The following is a 14,584-nucleotide window of genomic DNA, read 5'->3' on the forward strand; positions in this document are numbered from 1 at the left end:
GAATTTTAGATATATACTTACTTATTTTTTACTTTTTTAAAAAAAGTTTATTTTTGAGAGAGAGAGGGGAGAGGCAGAGAGATGGAGAGAGAATCCCAGGTAAGCTCTGCACTGTCAGCGCTCAGCCTGGGAGCCCAATGCTGGGCTCGAACTCATAAACTATGAGATCATGACCTGAGCTAAAGTTGGGCACTTAACCGACTGAGCCACCCAAATGCCCCAGAGTTTTATATATTTATATACTTAGTTTTCTTATGATATTATGAAGTTCTGGGAGCTTGTTTTATGGGTATTTTAGAAGGAAATAGAATGCAAGGAGGGGAGATCCTAATATTAGAGCACAAAAGGTAGGTATGAATATAGGTATTTTTACAAAACTTTTAAACCATACGGTATCTATGTCATACTATTTTTTTTTTAATTTTTTTTTCAACGTTTATTTATTTTTAGGACAGAGAGAGACAGAGCATGAACGGGGGAGGGGCAGAGAGAGAGGGAGACACAGAATCGGAAACAGGCTCTGAGCCATCAGCCCAGAGCCTGACGCGGGGCTCGAACTCACGGACCACGAGATCGTGACCTGGCTGAAGTCGGACGCTTAACCGACTGTGCCACCCAGGCGCCCCTATGTCATACTATTATACTTTATTACTTGATTGTGCTATATGATTTGGAAGTAAATGTGATAAATTGACAGGCAATGTTGTATCTTACTGAATATTGCTTTAAATTCAGAAAATCCATATTCTGATATATTGAATAAGCACCTGTTAATAATGCAAATTAGTTTATCACAGAAGTAAAGTAGAATGTACTTATAATTTTTTATGATGTGAACTAAGCTTTTATAATAGGTACAAAGTTGTCTTTTAGAAAATTCCTATATGAAGATTTGAATTTAGAAAGCAGTTGTAAAGCAGAGTGATTATTGTCAAACCTCCTTTAAATACTAAAAGCCCTTGTACTAAAAAAGTTTGAAAATTCAAAATCAGTTTGGAAAATTTTAAAACTTTCAAAATCACTTTTTAGAAACTTAAATGTTTTTTTTTTTTTTTATGTTTATTTATTTTTGAGGGAGAAAGAGCATGAGTGGGGACGGGGCAGAGACAGAGGTAGACAGAAAATCCCAAGCAGGCTCTGCACTGTCAGCACAGAGCCTGATGCAGAACTTGAACTCACAGACTGTGAGATTGTTACCTGAGTCGAAACCAAGAGTCGGACACTTACTTAACTGACTGAGCCACCCAAGCATCCCTATTTAAAAGTTTTAAAACAGCATACTTTATGCTTCCAACAGCAGAAGCTCTGTAATGTATTATGAAATTATTTTCCTGAATCTAATTTCCCAAATATATTTTGTTTATTGAATTCCATAAAAGACTTAGATTTTCTTTTGCGGTTTGTTTTCAGTAGTAAAGAATGTAAATTAGCCGTTTTCATTTCTTAGCTAAGCAGATCTTGCATATGAATTTGCCTGTGTTTTTCCTGTATACTTGTGCTCTTTATTCATGTTTGTATTGAATCTTTATGATTTTCTGAAGTATTTATGTATTCCTGACCAGTCTCCTCAGTTGTTGGACGTATTTGTTTTCTTTGCGTATATTGACAAGTAAATAAATATTATTTATTTATTTTTTATTTTTAAGGAATATTCTACACCCAGGGTGGGGTTCGAATTCACAACCCCAAGATCAAAAATCACACACTCCACTGAGTTAGCCAGATGCCCTGCGAAATACAATTTAAAAAAAAACAAATCCTAGATATATGAAAGAAATTTCTTTTGAGAATTGAGCCTAAAATTAAATATTATGAGTATAATTTCACACTGATGAAAAGGCTAGGGTTAAAAAGACTGAACCATTTGGGGGAAGTTGTAGAGGGCTGCTAGTGGGAATGGAGTTAAAGATAATTGGATCTAAGCAAGTCTTGTATTTTTGTTAGTAAATGCAGTGTGTATCACTTCCTGATTATAATTATTCATAGAGATGTTTTGTTAGAATGGCTTAACTGTTTAGGATGGCTAAACAGGGGAATGAGAAATGTGATATATTTGAATGATGAACTTTAACTTCAATTTCCACCCACATTAAAATGGAAACAGTGAATGATTTAATTCTTGAGAATTTAAAAGTTGAAAAAATGGGTAAAAAATTATAACTTGATTCATATAAAATTTGATGATTATGTCTTTACCTTCAATTCTCTTTTGTTTACATACTCATTTATTCCTAAACTAAATATTAAAAATACACTGAATAAAAAGTTCATGATTAGATTTAAAAAAAATATGATTAAAATTTTTAAAACTTACATTAGATACTCAGCTTCCTGGCAGTTAACTTCTGTAGTTAACATTTTAGCTTTTAAGTGAACAAAGTGAGATATAAATTCTAAAAATAAATTTTTTTCTAAGGAATCCTTAAGGAGTACTAGGTCAATTTTAGCCATTCTCTAATGATTTCCTGCCCATCATCAGTAGTTTAATATTATTCAGGAAAAGGACATGTTTACTATTAAATTTTCAGCTTAGCTGTGTATACATTTTTAGTCATTTGATTACTTCTTATTCTATGCAGCAGTCTTTTTAATGTTAACTTTTACATTGAATGATTTATTTTGATGTTCAAATTACTCTACATTTGGCCAGTGAGAACCCTTTCAACTGGCTCCTGTGTCCTTTTGACATACCTCCCCGTTCTTGGAGTACTTCTTACTTTCTGCCAGGGAAGGATATTCCAAGCTCTTGTACCTTTCCAACACCGACACTAAGATCAGTCATTTCTACAAAGATCTCTTAATCCTTTTTGTGGAGAATGGTATTCAGAAATCACCATCTGGGCACTAGGTGTGTTTATTGTTGCAGGGATATCATTGCTTCTAGGTCTCCTCAGTAAAAAGGAGCTAGAAAATATGCACACTCACATATATAAATGTGAAATCTGCCTTTATATCATTTATATATGCGTCTATATATAACTCAAATCATATGAAAGCCTTTAATAAATAGGCAGATTTTTTTTTCTGGATTATAAGAGAAAATAGAAATGTATTTCATGCTTATACATATATTTACACATATCCATAGTATGTTTTTGTGACTATAATGTGTTTGTAACATAGAACTATTGGAAACCCAGTTGGCAGACAATTTTGCTACTTCCCCAGATTTATGATCATAAGTTCTGTGTGATTAATTTTTTAATTTGGTAAAATATACATAAAATTTACTTAATCAGTTTCAAGTGTACAGTTCGTTAGCATTAAGTACATTTACATTGTTGTGCTACTCACCATTATTCATCCTCAGATATCTTTTCTTCTTGCAGAACTATACCCAGTAGCAATCACTCCCCATTCCCCTACCCACCCTCTCAATGTCTGGCAACTACCATTCTACTTTCTGTCTGAATTTGTTTATTCTAGGTACCTAATGTAAGTGGAATCCTACAGCATTTGTTTTTACTATTTACTATTTACTATTGTTTTAGACTATTTTAGCACTCACAGCAGGTCCTATATTTAGAAAACTTGTAAGCTTAAATGATGTAAGTTGTATTTTGCTTTGCAGCATAGTTGTGGACTTGACTAAGAGCTCATGATGTCTAGCTCTTTGTGGAAATAACCCAAACATCGCATTGAGTCAACTCCAAATTATTTTATATACAGTTTTGCACAGTATGTCTAATTACTTTTGTAAAACAGCATTTGTACATTATCCTAGAATATAATATTTCATTTTTAATAGGAAGTGGTTTCTTTGTGTTATTACCATTTCTGTTTAGAGAACTTCCTTTAGCCATTCTTCTAGGGTAGGTCTGCTAGCAACAAATCTTTTAGTTTTCTTTCATTTGAAAATGTCTTGATTTCCCCTTCATTCCTGAAGGATATTTTCACTGAATATAGGATTCTAGGCTGACAATTCTTTTAGCTCTATGGAAAATATTGTGGAAAATATCTATGTGATTTTTAATGAGAAATCTTCATTTGAATTGTTTTGCCCATATACATAAGGTATTGTTTCTCACTGTTTTCAAATTTTTTCTCTTTGTCTTTAGTTTTCAAGGATTTTTTTTTTTCTTTTTTGAGAGGCAGAGCAAGAGAGAGCATGCCTAAGTGGGGGAGGGTCAGAGGGAGAGATAGAATCTTAAGCAGACCCCACACCCAGCATGGAACCCAGTGCAGGGCTAGTTCTCACAACTGTGAAATTATGAGTTGAGCTGAAATCAAGAGTCAGGTGGTTAACCAACTGAGCCACCCGAGCACCCCTAGTTTTCAAGGATTTTGATTATGATATGTGTTTACATGAAATACTTTGGATTTAATCTGTTTGGGATTCACTCAGCTTCCTGAATATGTAGTCTTATGCCTCTTGCCAAATTTGGGAAGTTTTCAGCCATTATTTCTTCAAATAGTTTTTCATGTACACTGTCATTCTTCTTTCCTCCCAGGACATGGATGACATGAATGTCAGTTAGGTCTTTTGTTATGGTTGTACAGATAATTGAGAATGATTTTTTTGGTCCTTTTTTTCTTTATTTTTCAGATAAAAATGTCTGTTGTTCTTATCTGCAGGGTCACTGATTCCTTCCCTTGTCACCTTCATTCTGCTATTGAGCCTACCTAGTGAGTTTTAATTTTAGTTATTTTATTTGCTATTTCTTTGCTGATACTTTGTTTTTTTCATTTGTTTCATGCTGAACATTTTTACACAGCTGCTTTAAAATCCTTGTCAGATAATTCCAATATTTGCATCATCTTGGTGTTGGCATCTATTGATTGTCTTTTCTCATTCAAGTTGAGATTTTCCTGGTTCTTGGTATGACAAGTGACTTTTCATTTTATCCTGAATGTTTTGGGTATTGCATTATAAGCTCTGAATGTTACTTAAATGTTCTGTTTTAACAGATTTTCTCTGATATCCTGCCAACAGGTGAAAGGGGGTTCTCCTTCATTACCAAGAGGTGGAAGTAGAAGTCCGGATTCCCCATCCCACCTTTATAGCCTGGGTGCGAGTGGTGCCTTGTTACTTCTGGTTGGGGGTGAAGTTCAGGTTCCCCTTAAACTTCTGTGGATACCTGCTTGACTGGGACAAGGGGGTACACTTTGTTAGCCCTCCCATGAGGCTTCCACTGATACAAGTGAGGAAGTGCTTCTACCACTGGGCTGTGATGGAAGTCCCACTTGCCTACTTTGTCTTCTTTAACACCACTCTGGTGGAAGGGTGTGGGAGGGAAGGGAGTGCCTTGTTTTAGCCAGATGAGAATGGAAATCTCTTGCACCTTGATGATGGGAATGGAGGCAGAGCAACTTTCCCCCACCTCAATCCCTCCAGTGTTTGGCTGTAGTGTGATTAGTGTCTAAAAGTTTCCTGTTTTGTGAGACTGCCTCTGATCCTTTAGCTGGAAAAAGGCATTCAATTCTTGGGCATTTTTCAGTCTGTGCTTACTCAGACCAGAATATATTAGACAAAAAGAAATCCAGGGAATTAACCATCATGACCTTCATTCTTTGGGTCCTGAGGTCCCTAGCTGGTCTGCTTCCTCTTCACCTTTCAGTATCTTCTTATCTTTGTTTAATACATAGTGCTTTTAGTTGTATTTAGCAGGTGGAATAGGGAGAGTGTATCTACTCCCACTTGTCCCAGAAATGGAGCTTTTGGATATTTTAATGTGTAGAATGTTATGTGTGATTTTGAGACTATAAAGTGACATTCATTTTTTTTTAGAATAGTATTTAATAGTATTTAAAGAATAGTATTCTTTTAGAATACTATTTTCTTTTTAATTTCCTTGTAAGAGGCTTCCAACCTTCCTTTTTTGGCCTCTATTTTTCCAGATATATATTAGTTGAAGTTAGTAGTTGAAGTTTATTATCATAAGCCTTCGGTTATTTTAGACATCCTTAGTTTCTTTAACTATTTTCTTATGTAGTAACCTCACATTGCGCACAGTCTGCATATTGTCTGTTAATGTTACCTGATCTTGATTGTGCTAGTTTTTATTGTTTGTTTTCTGTAGACCTATCATGTTGGTTGTTGTACACACTGAGTGTAGTTCTTGAAATCTCCCTAGATCTTTTCCATGTGTACTGTTGCCTAGGTAAATTGCTTTTGTTTTCTTATTGTACATGTTTGAGCGGTTAGGTGTTTTCTCTCTTGTGTTTGAGAGGGTAGGAGTAGGCTAACACTTAAAATTTTTTACTTAATATATAAGTTGAGTAAATTTGTCAAGTTTATTTCTTATGATTTACATATAAATTATAAAAACAAGTATATGTACAGTGCTAAATATTTGGAAATGTCAGAAAGCATAAGGAAAAAACACCTCTAGCTTTACCCCTCAAAGACAATACTGTTAATGCTTTGATGAGATTCTTTTATTCTGAAATTTTTCCTTCCCTCTCTTTTCCAATATAGACTCTTAAAAAAATGGTATTATAGTACGTTTTAAGGCTAGCATTGTTTCTTAGCAATATATTGGATATTTACCCTTGTCTGTATATCTCATATAGCATTATTTTCAAAGACTGCATGGTATTCCACTATGTTTATTTATTATAATTTTCTTATAAATTATTTTCTTTTTTGGCGAATTAGACAGCTTTTGGTATGTTCTTATTACATTTACAGTAATGTTTTGCTGAGTATCTTTTTACATTCACGTCTGTACATTCATTGACAATACCGTTTGGAAGAATTTTTTTTTAACCTTTTATTTATTTTGAGAGAGTATGAGCAGGAGCAGGAGTGGGGCAGAGAGAGAGAGAATCTTAAGCAGGCTCTGCCCTGTTAGTGTAGAGCCCTACGTGGGGCTCAGTCCCATGAATCTTGAGATCATGGCCTGAGCTGAAATCAAGAGTTGGACGTTTAACCAACTGAGCCACCCAGGTGTGCCACCTTGGATGAATTCTTGAAGGTAGGATTGGTGGATTATCACATATGTCCATTTTATTTTTTGAACAAAAATAATGGGTTTTATTCCTATTTAAAATTTTTGTTTTGGTCATGTCTATTGAGACAGATTTGAAATTGATACTGTTTATTATATTAACTATTCCTTATGTTCCTTAAATTTGATCATCTTTTTCATGGCTTTGTCTAGATGATTACTTAAAGTGCTAAATAAAACAGGACTGAAGATAGATAATCTTTTGACATAATCTTTTAGTTGTGGTTTCAGTTAAGAGTTGTAATTGTTGGGGCGCCTGGGTGGCTCAGTCAGTTAAGCATCCGACTTCAGCTCAGATCATGATCTTGTGGTTCATGATTTCGAGCCCCACATCGGGCTGTCTGCTGTCAGCGCAGAGTCTGCTTCAGATCCTCTGTCTCCCTCTCTTTCTGCCCCTCTTGTTCTCATTCATATTCTCTCTCTCTCTCTCTCTCTCTCTCTCTCTCTCTCTTGAAAATAAACATTGGGAAAAAAAAGTTATAATTGTTAAGGCACATTTTTATCATTTTATGCATAGCAATGTTTTTGTCAGGTGTGCTTTTCTGAAATCAAGATATTTTGTACCTTTCATATTTGTTGATGTATCAATCTATCAAAAATAAGTAAGATGTGCATTAATTTAACCTCTTAGTCATCTGTGTTTTGTTCCCATTTTTACATCATCTTATTATGAAGAATAGGATATAAAAAAATGAATATATTAAGTTTAGTTTAAAGAAGAATAATAACTTGGGCATCTTTTTCAGGATATGAAACATTACCAGTACCACTGAAATCCTTATAACTCCCTCCTCCTCAGTTCTGTCCCTGCCTCTACTACCATTCTAAATTTTTGATAAGTGTGTTTTTGTTTCACCACATGCTGTGTCAGTAAACAATAAAATGGCTAGTTTATATATTTTTGAGCTTTATGTAAATGGAATTATTTTGTGTCTATTGGTCTGTGGCATATATTTTACTATGAGTTGGCTCTTCTGCTTTGTTTTGAGATACGTTCATGTTGATGTACATAACAGCACTTCATTTTCTCTGTAACATAGTCTTCTGTTCTATGAATATACTACAGTTTATCATGGAAGCACACTTAGGATATTTATAGTTTTGTGCTATTTTGAGCAATGTACTGTAAACATTTCTGTACACATCTCTTGTTACTTGGGGCAAGAGTTCCTTTAGGAGATGATGGATGGCTGGATGGCAAGATGGATGGATAGATAATAGATAGATATTCCTGGTGGTGAGATTAATCGATTGTAGGATAAACATATTTTCAGATTTATAAGTAATATCAAAACTGTTTTCTCGAAGGGTTATATCAGTTTACATTCCCACTAACATGAGTGAGAGTTCTTGGTTTGTAGCTTGGTTTTTTTGCTTACTCATAATATTGTGCATTCAAAAATTTCTTTGTGAGCTAATCATTCGCTTCTGAGAATCTCCTGTTCATGTCTTGGCCATTTTTCTATTGAATTATTTTTCTGTATTGATTTATGGAATTTATTATTATTCTGGGATACCAGTCTTTTGTTAGTTACATTTGTTGTAAATGTCCTTTCCCAATTTGTTGCTTTTTTTTTTCATCCTTTTAATTTTTTGAAATCAAAAAGTCCATGATTGAACTGATCTTAGTCTTTTTCTTTTTTATATACTTAAAAATTTTCTGGGGCACCTGGGTGGCGCAGTCGGTTGAGCGTCCGACTTCAGCCAGGTCGCGATCTCGCGGTCCGTGGGTTCGAGCCCCGCGTCGGGCTCTGGGCTGATGGCTCGGAGCCTGGAGGCTGCTTCCGATTCTGTGTCTCCCCTTCTCTCTGCCCCTCCCCCGTTCATGCTCTGTCCCTCTCTGTCCCAAAAAAAATAAAAATAAACGTTAAAAAAATTTTTTTAAAAAAAATAAAAAAAAATTTTCTTTCCTATCCAAGGATTTTAAGAATAATATTACTTTTTATAAAGGATTTATAGTTTTGGCTTTCTTTTTAAAATTTATTTACATTTATTTAAATTTATTTTATATTTTTGAGACAGTAGGGAAGAAGGTCAGAGGGAGGGATGGGGAGAGAGAGAGAGAGAGAGAGAGAGAGAGAGAGAGAGAGAAAGAGAAAATCTCAAATAGGCTCCATGCTGAGTGTGGGGCTTGATCCCAAGACCCTGTGATCATGCCCTGAGCCAAAATCAAGAGTCAAATGCTTAACTGACTGAGCCACCCAGCGCCCCGTCACTATTTTTAATTTTAGCCATTCTGATAGGTGTGTGGTAATCTCAATATGATTTTAATTTGCATTTCCCTAATGGCTAGTGATATTGGCCATCTTTTCATGTGTGTATTTGTCATCTGTTTATGCCTTGTGTTGAAATGTTTTATGTTTTTGCTTAGGTTCTAATTAGATTTTTTTGGTCAGGTGTTTAGAATTCTGAGTAGATATTAGTTCTTGTCGATTATGTGGTTTGAAATATTTCTTCTCAGTCTGTAGCTTGTCTTTTCATCCTTACAGGGTTTTTATAAAATAAACTTTTTCAATTTTGATGAAATTTATCAATTTTTCCTTTTATAGACCATGCTTTTGATGTCATCTGAGAACTCTGCCTAGTCTTATTAGCCTGGAAGATTTTCTCCTGTTTTTTTTTTTTCCCCTTAAAAGTTTTATAGTTTTATATTTTTCATTTAAGTTTATTATCCATATTCAGTTAATTTTTGTATATGGTGAGATACTTAGGTTAAGGATTATTATTTTTCTGCATATTAATGTCCAGTTCCAGCACCATTTGTTGAAAAAACTCATTCCTTCATTGAGTTGTTGTATCTAGACAGAAATCAGTTGGGCATATTTGTATGGATCTGTGTTGTGTTCTGTTGATTCCTCTGGGTATTATCTTATATATACCAACCTACCAGTTGAAATGCAGAATCATTATTCCTTTATGTCCCTTTACCATTCTTTGTTTATAATATAATTGTGTCAGATATTTCCTCTATACATTTATAACCATATGAAGTAGTCTTTTCATTTTTATGTCAATTGTCAAACATTTAATAAAAACTCATGAGAATGAAAGTGTATTGTATTTAACCTTCTTTTTCATATTGTCTTCCTTCCTTCCTTCCTTCCTTCCTTCCTTCCTTCCTTCCTTCCTTCCTTCCTTCCTTCCTTCCTGATGTTCTAAGGTTCTTTCTTTGATCATTTCCTTTTTGTTTAGAGAAATTCCTTTATCCATTTCTTCAGAGTAGTTTTACTGGAGACAAATTCTTTTAGTTTTCCTTTATCTAAGAATGTCTTGAATTCTGATTGATTACAAAGGCAATTTCTGGGTCATTTCTAAAGGACATTTTCATTTGTTTGTTTTAGGCTTCTGAGTTAACAGTTATTTTCTGTAAGCACCAGAAAAAAATACTGTTCAGCTTCCTCTGGCCTTTATGGTTTCTGTTCCACTTTCTGTTGTTTGCTTGTTTGTGTGTATGTATTTTTTCCTGTGTCTTTTTTCCCCCTAATTTGAGTATAGTTGACACACAGTGTTACATTAGTTTCAGGTGTACAACATAGTGATTTTGACAAATTTATACATTATGCCTTATCACCTTAAATGTAGCTTAGCATCTGTCCCCATACGTTGCTAATACGATGTCATTGTATTCCTTATGCTGTGCTTTAATTTTCATGATTTACTCATTCCATAACTGGGAACCTATATCTCCAACTCCCCTTCACCCATTTTGCCCACTCTCCCGCCTCCTGTCCTCTGGCAGCCATCAGTTTGTTCTCTGTATTTTTAGGTCTGATTCTGCTTTTTGCCTATTTATTTTTATTTTTATAAGATTCCACTTTGTCTTTCTTAATCTGACTTATTTCATTTAGCATCATAGCCTCTAGGTTTATGCATGTTGTCTCAGATGGCATGGTATCATCTTTATTTATTTATTTATTTATTTATTAATTAAAATGTTTTTATTTATTTTTGAGACAGAGACAGAGCATGAACAGGGGAGGGGCAGGGAGAGAGGGAGACACAGAATCTCCAGGCTCTGAGCTGTCAGCACAGAGCCCGACATGGGGCTCGAACTCATGGACTGTGAGATCATGGCCTGAGCCGAAGTCAGACGCTCAACCGACTGAGCCACCCAGGCACCCCCGGTATCATCTTTATTTATCCAAAGAAAATAAAAACACTAATTTGAAAAGATATGTGCACTCCTATCATTAAAAAACGAAACATTTTTTAAAAATGTTTTTATGTTTGAGAGTGAGTGCAAGCGGGGGAGGGGCAGAGAGAGAAGGAGAGAGAGAATCCAAAGCAGGCTCTGCACTGCCAGTGCAAAGCCCGATGTGGGGCCCGAACCCATAAACTGTGAGATCATGACCTAAGCTCAAGTCAGACGTTCAGCTGACTGAGCCTCCTGGGTGCCTTGTGCACCCTTATGATTATTGCAGCATTATTTACAGTAGCCAAGCTATAGAAGCAACCTAAATATCCGTCAGTAGGTCAATTGATAAGGAAGATGTGGGGTGTGTGTGTGTGTATGTGGGTATACACACATATGCAACCATAAAAAGGATGAAATATGACCTATTTTTGATAGTTTCTATTGTTATGTCTTCAAGTTTATTAATCTTTTATTCAATAGTACCTAATCTGTTAATCCTACCCATTATATATTTCATTTCAGATATTGTACTTTTCATCCCTAGAAATTTGAATTGGATCTTTATGTCTTCCATGTTTTTTCTTAACATACTCATCTACTTACTTACTTACTTACTTACTTATTTATTTATTTATTTATTGAAGATTTTATTTTAAGTAAGCTGTACACCCCAGTGTGGGGCTTGAACTCACAACCTGTGATCAAGGGTCACATGCTCTACCAGACTGAGCTAGCCAGTCTCCCTTCTTGAAATACAGAATATAATTAAAAACTTTTTACACCCTTGTCTCCTAATTCTATCATATGTATCATTTCTGGGTTGGTTTTTCTCACTATGAGTCATAGTTTCCTGCTTCTTTACATGCCTATTTATGTTTGATTGCATGTCAGACATTGTGAATTATTCCTTGATGGGTACTGGGTATTTTTTATTCCCATAAATGTTTTTGAGCTTTGTTTTTGAATGCAGTTAATTTACTTGTTAACAGTTTGATATTTTTAAGGCTTGCTTTTAAGCCTAAGTCTGAGCCTAATTTGCTCCCACTACTGAGACAATATTCTTCTGAGTACTCTTATCTAATGCCTTGTGTATTATATTTTTTTCATTTTGGCTGGTGGGAACTGAAATGAGCGCCAGGGATACTTTACTGTGGTTTGTTCCCCTGCCTCAGCTATTTCTTCACATGCATATGCTGATGAGTACGGCTGAATACTCATGGAGGACCACTCTACAGATCTCTGGAGCTTGCTGTTTCCACAGCTTTCGTTTCTTCAGTATTCTGCCCTGTAAATTTTAGCCAGATTGGCGCCCTTGAACTCCCACCTCATCTATTCAACTCAGGGAAATTACTGGACTCTATCTCTATATATTTTGTGTAGGTTTTTAGTTGTTTAAGATGGGGAAGGTAAATCCAGCCTACTATGTCATCTTGGTTCATAATGGAAGTTTCTTGGAGATAGATAATAAACAAGTAAAATAATGCAAATACATCAAATGGCCAGAAGTACTCTGGGGAAGCCTGAAGCAAGGAAGGGAGATAGATGTCAACTATCAAGAGAATTGTAATTTTAAAAGGATAATGAGAAAGGAGCGCTTAGTCGGTTAAGTGTCAGTCAGACTCTTGATTTTGGCTCAGGTCATGATCTGGTTTGTGGACTCTGTGCTGACAGCATGGAGCCTGCTTGGGATTCTCTCTCACCCTGTCTGTCTGCCTTTACCCTGCTCTCTGTCTCTCTCTTCCTCAAAATAAAATATGAACAGAAAAAAATAAAAGGAAGATGAGAAAAAGACCAGATTGAGAAATTGACTATTCTGATTTTCTTTTGCTATATAACAGTCTGCCCCCAAACTTAGTGACTTTTGCTCATGGGTGTGCAGTTTAGGCAAGGCTGGGCTGGGACAGCTCATTTATGCTTTGCTAGGTATCAGCTGGGACAGCTGAAAGGCTGAGGACTGGAATCATCTGAATGTTGGTGTTCACATGTATGGTGGTTGATGCTGGTTGCCAGCTGGGATCTCATTTGGGCTGTGGCTAGAACATCTACACATGACCTTTCTATGTGGCTACTTGGCTCCCACACAGCATAGTGGCTGTGTTCCAAGGGCAACCATCTGAGAGAGAGAGAGCCAGGTGGAAGCCGTATTGCCCTTTCTACCCCAGCCTTGAAAGTCATGTTGTGTATTACAAGAAGTCACTAAGGCTGACCCATAATTAAGGGGACTGGAATTAGACTCCTATTCTTGCTAGGAGACATGAATCTGTGGACGTATTTTAAAGCCACCACAATTATATTTGCACAAAGGAAGTAAGGATGTCGAGGGGAAGAGCATTCCAAGTAGAATGGACAGAAATGCAAAGACTCTAAGGTTGGCAGGTACCTGATTGCTTAGATTTGTTTACGGTTGAGTTCCTGCTGTAAAATGGCAGCTCCCTGAGGACAAGGGCTTTGTTCCCTGCTGTTTTCTCAACACCTAGTGTTTGACAGATAGTTGCAGTTCTTATTTGTGGAAGAGATAGCCTTTTGGCACCGTGTTTCAAAATCCTAAAAATTAGTACCTAACCTTTGATCTAGTAATTCTTTGGGCAGTTATGTTTAGGAAGAATAGTGTATACATAAGCAAAGCTGTAGTGAAAATTTGAAAGTGTCTAAATGCCCATTAATAGCAGATTAGTTAAATAAATTATAGTTTTTTATATAATGGAACACTGTAGTTTTAAACTACATGTTTTCGCACAGAAAGATAATTGAATATTGAGGGACAAGGAACAGAATTAAAATAATAGTGTACAGAATGATCTTATTTGGTTAATAATTAGCAGTCTATATAATATATGCATAGAATGGAGAGGGATCTGATAGGATGTATATCAGAATGTTAATAATTGTTATAGGTGTTATTTTATTGATTTATTTTTTAAATGTTATTTTTATGAGTGTGGGGTGGGGAGGGGCAGAGAAAGAGGGAGATAGAGGATACGAAGTGGGCTCTGCACTGACAGGAGAGAGCCAGATATAGGGTTCAAACTCACAGACCCTAAGATCATGACTTGAGCTGAAGCTGGATGCTTAACCCACTGAGCCACCCAGGCACCACTATAGGGGTTATTTTAGGGTTGCGCGTTAAAAAGGTTATTTACTGCTATTATAATAGAAATACATTTCTATTGTAAAAGCAAATAATGTAAAATGTTTTCATTGATGTGGAATAGTATCCAGGTTACTGTAATAAAAAGCACCTTTATTAATTAAAGAAGGTGGAGGAAAACAAGATTTGTACAGAAAAAAGTGTGAAATGGTGTAAAACCAAGATTTTTCAGGAAATTATCTCCTGATTACAGGTTATCTTTATTTTCTTTTGAATATTTCTGTTTCCTTAATTGGAAAAATAAGCTTGTCTCATAATAAGAAAAAGATTTATATTAAAAGAAAATAGCTACAGGTGGTAGTGATAAGCAGCTTTACTTTAAGAATATTTATCATGTTAAAAATCCAAATT

The 14,584-nt window shown here is 35.4% G+C and overlaps 1 protein-coding gene across 2 annotated transcripts in view; it reads left to right on the top strand.

Annotated features, from left to right (window-relative positions):
- USP47 (ubiquitin specific peptidase 47) overlaps nucleotides 1-14,584 on the top strand; it is a 106,884-nt gene that overhangs the window by 18,366 nt on the left and 73,934 nt on the right. The window lies entirely within an intron of this gene.

Source organism: Felis catus, chromosome D1 (genome assembly GCF_018350175.1).
Source record: "Felis catus isolate Fca126 chromosome D1, F.catus_Fca126_mat1.0, whole genome shotgun sequence".
In the NCBI taxonomy this organism is placed as follows: domain Eukaryota; kingdom Metazoa; phylum Chordata; class Mammalia; order Carnivora; family Felidae; genus Felis; species Felis catus.